Source organism: Palaemon carinicauda, chromosome 11 (genome assembly GCF_036898095.1).
Source record: "Palaemon carinicauda isolate YSFRI2023 chromosome 11, ASM3689809v2, whole genome shotgun sequence".
In the NCBI taxonomy this organism is placed as follows: domain Eukaryota; kingdom Metazoa; phylum Arthropoda; class Malacostraca; order Decapoda; family Palaemonidae; genus Palaemon; species Palaemon carinicauda.
In genome coordinates, this window is record NC_090735.1 from 26,055,784 (window position 1) to 26,068,283 (window position 12,500).

Below are 12,500 nucleotides of genomic sequence, written 5' to 3' on the forward strand. Positions count from 1 at the left end.
AATATTGTGCCAGAGTGTACCCTCAAGCAAGGGAACTCTAACCCAAGACCATGGCACAGAGGATATGGGACCACCCAAGACTAGAGAACAATGATATGATTTTGGAGCATCCTTCTCCTAGACGAGCTGTTTACCATAGATAAAGTGTCTTCTACCTTTTCTAAGAGGAAAGTAGCCACTGAACAATTGCAGTACAGTAGTTAACCCCTTGGGTGAAGAGTAATTTTTTGGTAATCTCAGTGTTGTCAGGAGTATGAGGACAGAGGAGAATATGTAAAGAATTGGCCAGACTATTCAGTGTATGTGTAGGCAAAGATAAAGTGAAACGTAACCAGAGGGAAGGTTGCAATGCAGTATGTGGCCAGTCAAAAGATCCCATAACTCACTAGTGGTAGTATCTAAACAGGTGGTTGGCGCCCTAGCCAACCTACTACCTACAGAAAAATAGGAAATAATATCCCACTATCAGCATACATATACTGTATATATATATATATATATATATATATATATATATATATATATATATATATATATATATATATATATATATATATATATATATATATATATATATATATATATATATTTATATTGTGTGTGCCCGCGTGTTTTATGCGTATAAACGTATTTTCTTGCGTATGTGCGTCAAACCTATCTGTTCTAAGATTTAAGATGTACCATGTTGTATTTGGAATTTAAGTATGTAAAAGCCAATTGCTTATAATGTTTACTACGATCTTTTATAAACAAACTAAATCCACCGAAATATAGGAGACACTATTCTTAAATGACTTATAGGCATTGTGTTCAAAATAAAGACCTTTTAACAAACTCGAAAAAAAACTAATGTTTAATTATAAATTGAGTATTTTGAACTCATATAAAATCGTTTTAACATATGACTATGTGTTAATCCAGTCATATCGATCAGGATATTCATAAATCAGAAATCTCTCTCTCTCTCTCTCTCTCTCTCTCTCTCTCTCTCTCTCTCTCTCTCTCATTACCTATATGAAATACGCTAAATCCCATGACAAAAGTGGCAACAAATGTCATATATATTTATACCTTAACGTGTTGAGAAGGCTTGCGCATTGCCATAATCAGCAAAACTGCACTAGTCAGGGCCACCCATACTAAAATTTCCCAATATCACCATTTCGCACTGGCTGGCATGGTGATGAAAACTGGCCAAATCCCATATATGAATTGACAAGTCTGCGGCGTTCGTCCTGCAGTGGACTTTAACCAGTTACACACACTATATATGCATATATATATGTATGCATATACGTGTGTGTGTATATATATATATATATATATATATATATATATATATATATATATATATATATAAGTATGTATATATATATATATATATATATATATATATATATATATATATATATATATATATATATATATGCGCACACACAAATATATATATATATATATATATATATATATATATATATATATATATATATATATATATATATATATATATATATATATATATATATATATATATATTTGATGATATGCGCTAATTGAATATCTTAATAGTCATTGAATAAATTCACCTCATAACTGTGTGTATGTACTTTAGTTGGTAATTAAAGTATTTTAATAAAATTAATTTTTGTACAAAAAATATTCCATATACAATGATAAAGAGTAAAATGATCTGACTAAAACATGAAAAATATTATTACGAAGAATGATTCATATTTGTGTTTGTATGTATGTATGTATGTATGTATGTATGTATGTATGTACGGAAAGTGAATAATGTTATTGTTGTATAACGTGAAACCTAAGAGTTAACAAACCTTATGTATTTGAGGGAGAAAAGAAAGGATTGAAAAATATTTCTTCTTTAATTTTTGGGGACGTTGAAGTGAAAACGAACCTAAGGAATTACACCATATGATTTCACTAGTTTGTTTACAAAGTGTCGTTGTTTACACAAATGTTCTCACAATACTTCATTTAATCCATTCATATACCATTATATATATATATATATATATATATATATATATATATATATATATATATATATATATATATATATATATAGCCCAGCGGCATAGTAAGAAATATGAAACCAATTGTTCAAATTGTTCTAAAAGCACCAAAATTGGCACACATGTGGATTAATACATTCTGAACAATTTTGGATATGGAGGCATTCAAGATTCTCCCCGTAGCACATTTGGCGGCCATTTTTCAAAATGGCCGCTATTTACCGTTAGCGTCATTGAATATGTACCATAATTTGTCTTTTTGTGGATGCTAAAGGTGATAAGTGTGCTAGAGGTGATAAGTATTGTACAATTACACATACTTCTGTGCTTACCAAATAATTTGGCTACCATTTCACAAGAAAATGAATTTTACTTTGCAGCGGCAGCGTTGGTGGCAGTGACGGCGGCTGCAGTAATAGTATAGTGTTGATAGTCATGGTGCTTGTAGTAGTAACTTGTGGTAACATGGTGGTGTTTTGTGTCTTTGCAGGTGAGGCAGCAGCAGCACCACCTGACATCAGAGACGCGTTGTTCCAGACTGCAGCCATGGCAAAGAAGTTCCAACTGGTCGATACTTTTGAGCAACGTACTCCCACAACACCTCCTGAGACAAACTGGAAGCTGTGTCTTGTATGTCAAGAGGAGACAACAGAGTCACTTGTCTGCCCAGTACTGTCTAAACGCCGAGACCCTGGGAGTGGATACACGACAATGGCTGCAAACTTGGTCAAATTTGATGAACTCGGAGAACTGCCAAGAACTGTTCAGTTACAGAGACTAGATGAAGGACAAGGTGTTGAGGCGACAATGGTTGCCCACCAGGCCAAGTGGCATAAAACATGTATGCTCAAATACAATAACACAATGCTACGAAGAGCAGAGAAGAGACGCATCGCAAGCAGCTCAGCATTTGATAGTACTGACAATGTCCAGGCCAAGCGCGCCAGAACACACTCTTCAGAAGCCACTACCAGCGGCACCTCCTGCTTTTTCTGTGGAAAGTCTGGCACAGAGACCCTACATGAAGTAACAACCTTCCAGGTGGACACACGCGTACGGAAGTGTGCAGCGCAAGTTGGGGACAATGAACTCATAGCCAGGCTCAGCATGGGTGATATGGTGGCTCTGGAGGCCAAGTACCATTCCAAGTGTTTGTTGGCTCTTTACTATCGTGCAAAGACCACTGTAGAAGCCGAGCAGAAAACTGACCATGAAGGTGTAATGTCAAGAATCGTACTGGCTGAACTGGTCCTGTATATCGAGGAAACCCACCTAGAAGAGGGCACCACCCCAGTCTTCAGACTCGCAGAACTTGTAAAGCTATACACAACAAGAATGGAACAGCTTAGGGTTGTTTTGTGCCAGAAAGTTAATAGCACAAGGCTGAAAGAGCGCCTGTTAGCCCAGATACCAGGCCTGAGATCCCACAGCAAAGGCCGAGATGTTTTACTAGCGTTTGATGAAGACATTGGTGAAGCGCTAGGCAAAGCCTGCGAGCAAGACTGTGACACTGAGGCAGTTCACCTTGCGCGTGCTGCACAGATAGTTCGTCGATATATGTTTGAAGACACTTACCAATTCCGTGGATCATTCCCGGGCGGCTGTCAGGAGGACTCTGTGCCAAACGTACTAGTTGCAATGGTAAATATGGTGCTGGATGGCCCCACCATCAAGAATCAAAGCCATTCCTCTTCAACACAAGCAGCTCTTTCCATTGCGCAGCTTCTCAAGTTCAACAGTGTCAAGCAAAGTCGGAAGCAGGGAGCAACCAAGACACAGGAGCCTCCAGCTGTCAGACACAGTACGTCTCAAGAAACTCCTCTTCCAACCTATGTTGGGCTGATGCTGTATGCTGAAACACGCAAGAGAGGACTTGTGGACAAGCTCTTCTCTCTGGGCCTAAGCATCTCATATGACAGAGTCCTACGTCTTTCTGCCCAGATGGGAAACAGCGTGTGTCAGCTGTACCGCATAGAGGAAGTGGTCTGCCCGCCTACCCTGCGTAGCAATGTGTTCACAACTGCGGCTGTGGACAACATTGACCACAACCCAAGTGCCACCACAGCCAAGAATTCATTCCATGGAACAGGAATCTCGCTTTTTCAACACCCAACGTGTGCAGATGAGGGAGTGGATCGTAGCATTGCTCTCACTGGGCGTGATACTGGATCAAAGACGGTTGAGCCTCTACCAGAATATTACACGGATGTACGTCCTGTTGCTTCTTCTGTCAAAGGGCAAATGATCCCAGCTACTTCTGTGACCTCTCTTAGACGCCACAACTGTGAGCAGCACATAGAAGATGAGTATATGTGGCTGGAGAACACGAGAAGTGTTCTCAAAGATGATGTTGAGGCCTGTGAAAACACATCATGGGCTGCATACCATGCAAGGCACCAAGATCCAAAGCAACCAGTCATCACACCAACGTCCCTGCTTCCCTTGTTCCAGGAGAGTGCTCACACTGTGGCAATGATCAGACACTCTATTGATGTAGTCAGGAGTGCAGTTAAGCATCTCAACCCAGGCCAAACTCCAGTTCTGACTTGCGACCAGCCACTATTCACTCTAGCAAAACAGATCCAGTGGAAGTGGCCAAACACATATGGAGAAGACCAACTGGTGGTGATGTTTGGGGGGTTGCATATTGAGATGACGGCACTGAAGACCCTGGGTGACTGGTTGCAGGGAAGTGGGTGGACCCAAGCACTGGTACAAGCAGAGGTCACAACTGAAGGAATAGCAGACTCATTTCTTCGAGCAGCTCACGTCACACGCACCAGAAGAGCACACCAAGTCACAGCGGCTGCGTTGTATAATCTCCAACGGCGTGCCTATGACAAGTACAGCACCACCAATACAGAAGATGATGAGCACCCTGAAAGCTTCGAAGACTGGTGCAGTCAGAGAGAACAGAGTTATCCGCAGTTTCAGTACTGGTCAACAGTCTTGGCACTGGAGCTGTCCACTCTGATCTATGTGCGATCTCTGAGAGAAGCCAATTTTAGCATGTACGTGGATGCTCTGACAGAACTGGCTCCGTGGTTCTTCGCACTAGACCACACGAACTATGCCCGATGGATACCAGTGCATCTACGGGACATGGCAGAACTGGCAAACAAACATCCAGACGTCTTCACAGAGTTTAGCAAGGGACACTTCACAGTCCAGAAGACCAAGAGGATCTTTTCAGCAATCCCTCTTGACCAAGGACATGAGCAGAACAACGCGTATGTCAAGGGTGATGGAGGAGCCATCGGCCTCACAGACAATCCAACTGCACTGAGGCGCTGGATGGTTGCCGGACCGGAGGTTGCTAGAGTGATTGTGGAATTTGACGACTTCAATCTGCATCCACACGATCAAGAGGAGACACGTCACCACGAAGAGACACCAAGTGTGCAGAACACTTTTGCCAGAGATGTGCGCTCACTCGTGGCCGTCATTGAAGAGCTGGGCAACCCTTTCGAGGAGGACAGTCAGGACTTGCTGGTGCTCGACACAAAGGAGATCGCAGACCCTGCAGTCATAGAAACAGTCCGTAACGCCAAGCAGATTGGCCAAGACCAGTTTGAAGCATTCTCAAAGGAATGCATCGTGGACAGAACCAAGTCCATTGAGGTGGCAATCCACCGGAACAAGCTACCACTGTTTGCGACCAAGAGAGGACCCAATATACCCAAAGGAAAAGAACAGGTCAAATCTCTGAAGAATGATGTTGCGCTCTTCGCACGATTATATATCGGCTGCCAGACCCGTGATGGGAATCTAGAAGAGTTCTTCAGGCATGAAAATCAGCAATGCCCTCCAGCTTTATCTGACGGAGGGAGACTGTACCTAGGGAGCAAGAGTGACTTGCTGGTGTGCCTTGAAGGCCATGCTGAGCCTCAGTTTGAAGCTCCTACTGTCACTGCTGTTGTCCTCGATGGAGCAGTAATCGTACAGATGTTGAAGCCGGGTACTGCCAACACGTTCGAGGAATATGCACAGCAAGTGTTCATCCCATACGTTGTACAACGTTTCCAACATGTATCACGTCTTGACCTTGTGTGGGACAGCTACAGAGCAGATTCCCTGAAGGCATCAACCAGAGAACAGCGTGGAAAGGGAGTACGTCGGCGTGTTGTCGACTCAGCAGTCATACCAGGAAATTGGCAAAGTTTCCTGCGAGTTGATAGCAACAAAGTGGAGCTCTTCAGCTACCTCTCCACCATGCTTGCAGAGTCCTTTCAAGAAGAAGGCAAGGAACTGGTCGTCACTGATGGGGAGCAGGTGATCTGTGTTCCACAGCAAGAGGATGTCAACTCACTCGCACCATGCAACCAAGAAGAGGCAGACACCCGCATGATGCTACATGTAGCACATGCTGCACAACATGGTCACCACCAGATACAGGTTCGAACAGTAGACAGTGACGTCGTGGTCCTAGCAGTGATGGTAGTCCAGAAACTACCAGCTGGAGACGAACTCTGGGTAGCCTTTGGGACAGGCAAGAACTACCGCTACATTGCAGCCCATGAAATAGCTTCCTCCCTTGGTCCAGAGAAGGCATGTGCTCTTCCAATGTTTCATGCCATCACAGGGTGTGATACTGTGTCAGCCTTCGTCGGACATGGGAAGAAATCTGCCTGGGCAACATGGAACACGCTGCCAGAACTCACTGATGCCCTGCTGAGTCTGGTAAATGCACCCACAAGCATCCAAGAGGATACAATGCATGTCATCGAGAGGTTTGTCATACTCCTGTATGACCGCACAAGCAAATGCAAGGACGTCAACAAGGCGAGAAAGCAGCTCTTTGCAAAGACGAACTCTGTTCAGAACATCCCGCCAACCTACGCTGCTCTGGAGCAGCATGTGAAGAGATCTGCCCTTCAGGGTGGTCATGTCTGGGGCCAGGCATTGGTACCAACGCCCGTGCTCCCTCCACCAACAGACTGGGGCTGGCATCGGAGTGATGATGGGCTCTACACACCATTCTGGACCACACTCCCTGAGGCATCCAAGGCCTGCTATGAGCTGGTGTCTTGCGGATGCAAGAAAGGCTGCAAAAACCGCTGCAAGTGCAAGAACGCTTCACTGCAATGCACTGGTCTATGTTTCTGTGAAGGCGAATGCCAGTAGATTGGGACAGAAAACTTGCTAACCAACATTATGATCTGTAGACATTCATAATTCTGGTGACCAGATTTGAAAAGTTCGGAATCATAGTTAACATAGTGTGGCAAAATCTACGTTATTGTATTACATGTATGTACTGCAGGATTACACAAGTACTGTGCCTAAAGACTGGGCTTTTGGTCGACTATATAACTACAATCTGACCATACTGTAAACTTCCCGTACTCTGTGTATTATTTTGACTAGCAATTTTGCCAGCAATTTGAAATAAAAAAGCAACTTGAGCAATTAAAGTGTGTTCCTGAAATCAGGTACTGGTTATTAGAGGTATTATGTCATTGAGTATTGAAATCTTCATCAAATGTCCACTTTTTCCACAAAATGGCGGCCAGTTTGGGGGCCATTTTTGAGAAGATTCATCTAAATATCTGTTAAACATTTATTGATGTTAATTCTGATGTAAAAAAAGGGAATTTTGGCCCATCTAGCAGCAAACTAACGACACATAATGAAGTCTATGTAATGACGCTAATGTTAAATGGCGGCCATTTTGAACAATGGCCGCCATATCTTCCTAAGGGCTAATCTTGAATGCCTCCATATCCAAAAATGTTTAGAATATATTAATCTACATGTGTGCCAATTTTGGTGCTTTTAGACCAATTTGAACAATTGGTCTGCTATGCCGCTGTACTAATATATATATATATATATATATATATATATATATATATATATATATATATATATATATATATATATATATATATATATATATATATATATATATATATACATACATACATATACCAAGGCACTTCCCCCAATTTTGGGGGGTAGCCGACACCAACAATGAAACAAAACAAAAAGGGGATCTCTACTTTCTATGTTCCTTCAGCCTAATCAGGGACTCAACCGAGTTCAGCTGGTACTGCTAGGGTGCCACAGCCCAACCCCCCACATTTCCACCACAGATGAAGCTTCATAATGCTGACTCCCCTACTGCTGCTACCTCCGCGGTCATCTAAGGCACCGGAGGAAGCAGCAGGGCCTACTGGAACTGCGTCACAATCGCTCGCCATTCATTCCTATTTCTAGCACGCTCTCTTGCCTCTCTCACATATATCCTCCTATCACCCAGATCTTTCTTCACACCATCCATCCACCCAAACCTTGGCCTTCCTCTTGTACTTCTCCCATCAACTCTTGCATTCATCACCTTCTTTAGCAGACAACCATTTTCCATTCTCTCAACATGGCCAAACCACCTCAACACATTCATATCCACTCTAGCCGCTAACTCATTTCTTACACCCGTTCTCTCCCTCACCACTTCGTTCCTAACCCTATCTACTCGAGATACATCAGCCATACTCCTTAGACACTTCATCTCAAACACATTCAATTTCTGTCTCTCCATCACTTTCATTCCCCACGACTCCGATCCATACATCACAGTTGGTACAATCGCTTTCTCATATAGAACTCTCTTTACATTCATGCCCAACCCTCTATTTTTTACTACTCCCTTAACTGCCCCCAACACTTTGCAACCTTCATTCACTCTCTGAAGTACATCTGCTTCCACTCCACCATTTGCTGCAACAATAGACCCCAAGTACTTAAATTGATCCACCTCCTCAAGTAACTCTCCATTCAACATGACATTCAACCTTGCACCACCTTCCCTTCTCGTACATCTCATAACCTTACTCTTACCCACATTAACTCTCAACTTCCTTCTCTCACACACCCTTCCAAATTCTGTCACTAGTCGGTCAAGCTTCTCTTCTGTGTCTGCTACCAGTACAGTATCATCCGCAAACAACAACTGATTTACCTCCCATTCATGATCATTCTCGCCTACCAGTTTTAATCCTCGTCCAAGCACTCGAGCATTCACCTCTCTCACCACTCCATCAACATACAAGTTAAACAACCACGGTGACATCACACATCCCTGTCTCAGCCCCACTCTCACCGGAAACCAATCACTCACTTCATTTCCTATTCTAACACATGCTTTACTACCTTTGTATAAACTTTTCACTGCTTGCAACAACCTTCCACCAACTCCATATAACCTCTTCACATTCCACATTGCTTCCCTATCAACTCTATCATATGCTTTCTCCAGATCCATAAACGCAACATACACCTCCTTACCTTTTGCTAAATATTTCTCGCATATCTGCCTAACTGTAAAAATCTGATTCATACAACCCCTACCTCTTCTAAAACCACCCTGTACTTCCAAGATTGCATTCTCTGTTTTATCCTTAATCCTATTAATCAATACTCTACCATACACTTTTCCAACTACACTCAACAAACTAATACCTCTTGAATTACAACACTCATGCACATTCCCTTACCCTTATATAGTGGTACAATACATGCACAAACCCAATCTACTGGTACCATTGACAACACAAAACACATATTAAACAATCTCACCAACCATTCAAGTACAGTCACACCCCCTTCCTTCAACATCTCAGCTTTCACACCGTCCATACCAGATGCTTTTCCTACTCTCGTTTCATCTAGTGCTCTCCTCACTTCATCTATTGTTATCTCTCTCTCATTCTCATCTCCCATCACTGGCACCTCAACACCTGGAACAGCAATTATATCTGCCTCCCTATTATCCTCAACATTCAGCAAACTTTCAAAATATTCCGCCCACCTTTTCCTTGCCTCCTCTCCTTTTAACAACCTTCCATTCCCATCTTTCACTGTCTCTTCAATTCTTGCGCCAGCCTTCCTTACTCTCTTCACTTCTTTCCAAAACTTCTTCTTATTCTCTTCATATGACTGACCCAATCCCTGACCCCACCTCAGGTCAGCTGCCCTCTTTGCCTCACGTACCTTGCGCTTTACTTCCACCTTTTTCTCTCTATATTTTTCATACTTCTCTATACTATTACTCTGCAGCCATTCTTCAAAAGCCCTCTTTTTCTCTTCCACTTTCACCTTCACTCCTTCATTCCACCATTCACTGCCCTTCCTCATGCTGCCTCCAACAACCTTCTTGCCACATACATCACTTGCAATCCCAACAAAATTTTCTTTTACTAACTTCCACTCCTCCTCTAAATTACCAGTTTCTCTTACTCTCACCTCATCATATGCCATTTTCAACCTTTCCTGATATTTACTTTTTACCCCCGGTTTTATTAGCTCTTCAATCCTCACTACCTCCCTTTTACATCCACCTACTCTATTCCCCCACTCTTTTGCTACAACTAATTTTCCTTCCACTAAAAAATTATCAGACATACCGTTAGCCATACCCCTAAACACGTGCACGTCTTTCAATCTTCCAAACATTCTTTTAGTTACCAACACATAATCCATTATATATATATATATATATATATATATATATATATATATATAAATATATATATATATATATTATATATATATATATATATATATATAGATAGATAGATAAATATGTACAAATATATATATATATATATATATATATATATATATATATATATAATCACTCTATTTGTGTTTATATTTACATACATACATACATACATTCATACATATTCATACATATATATACATATATATATATATATATATATATATATATATATATATATATATATATATATATATATATATACATATATATTTATATATATATATATATATATATATATATATATATATAACCACAAATAGTTATATATAAATTATTTATCTATATATATATATTTATAATATATATATATATATATATATATATATATATATATATATATATATATAACAACTATTTGTGCTTACATATACATATATATAATCAATTTATTTGTGTTGATATATATGTGTGTATTATATATATATATATATATATATATATATATATATATATATATATATATATATATATTAATAATGATAATAATAATAATTATAAATTAGAAAATAAATGTCAATACGGCGATACCAATTTGGAAAACCAAACTAAAACATGAGCCTAGCTATACGTTATCACGTATAGCAACTGACTACTTCGAAGATCCTCGCATAAAAATCGTAATGCAAACAATAGCCGTAGTAGTCTGTTATGATATAAAAGCTCGTATATGATATATTTGAACAGTTGAAGCTAATGAAAGAAAATACGCAGCGGTTGAAGTATTAGCCAAACATCGTCTGACACTGACGAGTCTCTAAGTAATCCCATCACCTATGCATGAAATAACATCATGTAATCTTCTTGAATAAACTTATCAGGCCTTTGAGATTACTCTACAATGGCACTCTGTAATCTCATTGCCTCTGGTCCGTCTGCTTGCTCGCTGCCAGAACTCCAAGTTTCCAAGAAATCTTCCCCCCCCCCCACCCCCGACAAAAAAGAAAAAAGGAAATCACAGCGTGATGCCAATGGAAAACATTTTGGTAATTCTTGTCAGTCTATATTAATTAGAGTTATTTTCCTTAACTCAATATTGGTTGGAAGGAATCTCCCTAAAAATAATCAATCATGAGGGAATTTTATTATACATTTCAGTCTCATGAATTTAGTCTTCAATAATTTCTGTTATTCAATTTACAACAGAACAAGGAACAGAAAAGAAAGTTTTTCAGTTACACCTATGTAACATTACCTTGGTAAACATATCCACTGAATAGTCACAATAAAAGTTTAATTTGAATGTACCTTCAATTAAAAACCTTTTTCTATATCATTAATTACATACAATAACATAGTTGTTTGTGTTTCAAATAACCAAAGTCAAGAAAATTAAGGCGTCCCATGCAATGATATTAACAATTATTATTATTATTATTATTATTATTATTATTATTATTATTATTATTATTATTATTATTATTATTATTATTATTATTTGAATGCTATAGTATCAAACTGCCAACCTTTCAAGGCAAAACAACACAAGTCTCCTCTGTCCTCCTACACCTGACAACACTGAGATTACCAAACAATTCTTCTTCGCCTAAGGGGTTAACTATTGCAATGTAATTGTTCAGTGGCTACTTTCTTCTTGGTAAGGGTAGAAAAGACTCTTCAGCTATGGTAAGCAGCTCTTCTAGGAGAAAGACACTCCAAAACCAAAACATTGATCTCTAGTCTTTGGTAGTGCCATAATCTCTGTACCATGGTCTTCCACTGTCTTGGAGTAAACGTTCTCTTGCTTGAGGGTGCAACCGGGCATATTATTCTCTTTGATTTTTATTTCCCTTATTTTTGAAGTTTTTATAGCTTAAATGTTGTTGATGGTTTTAAGATATTCCATTCTAATTGTTCATTACTTCTCTTGTCGTTTATCTATTTCCTTATTTTCTTTCCTCACA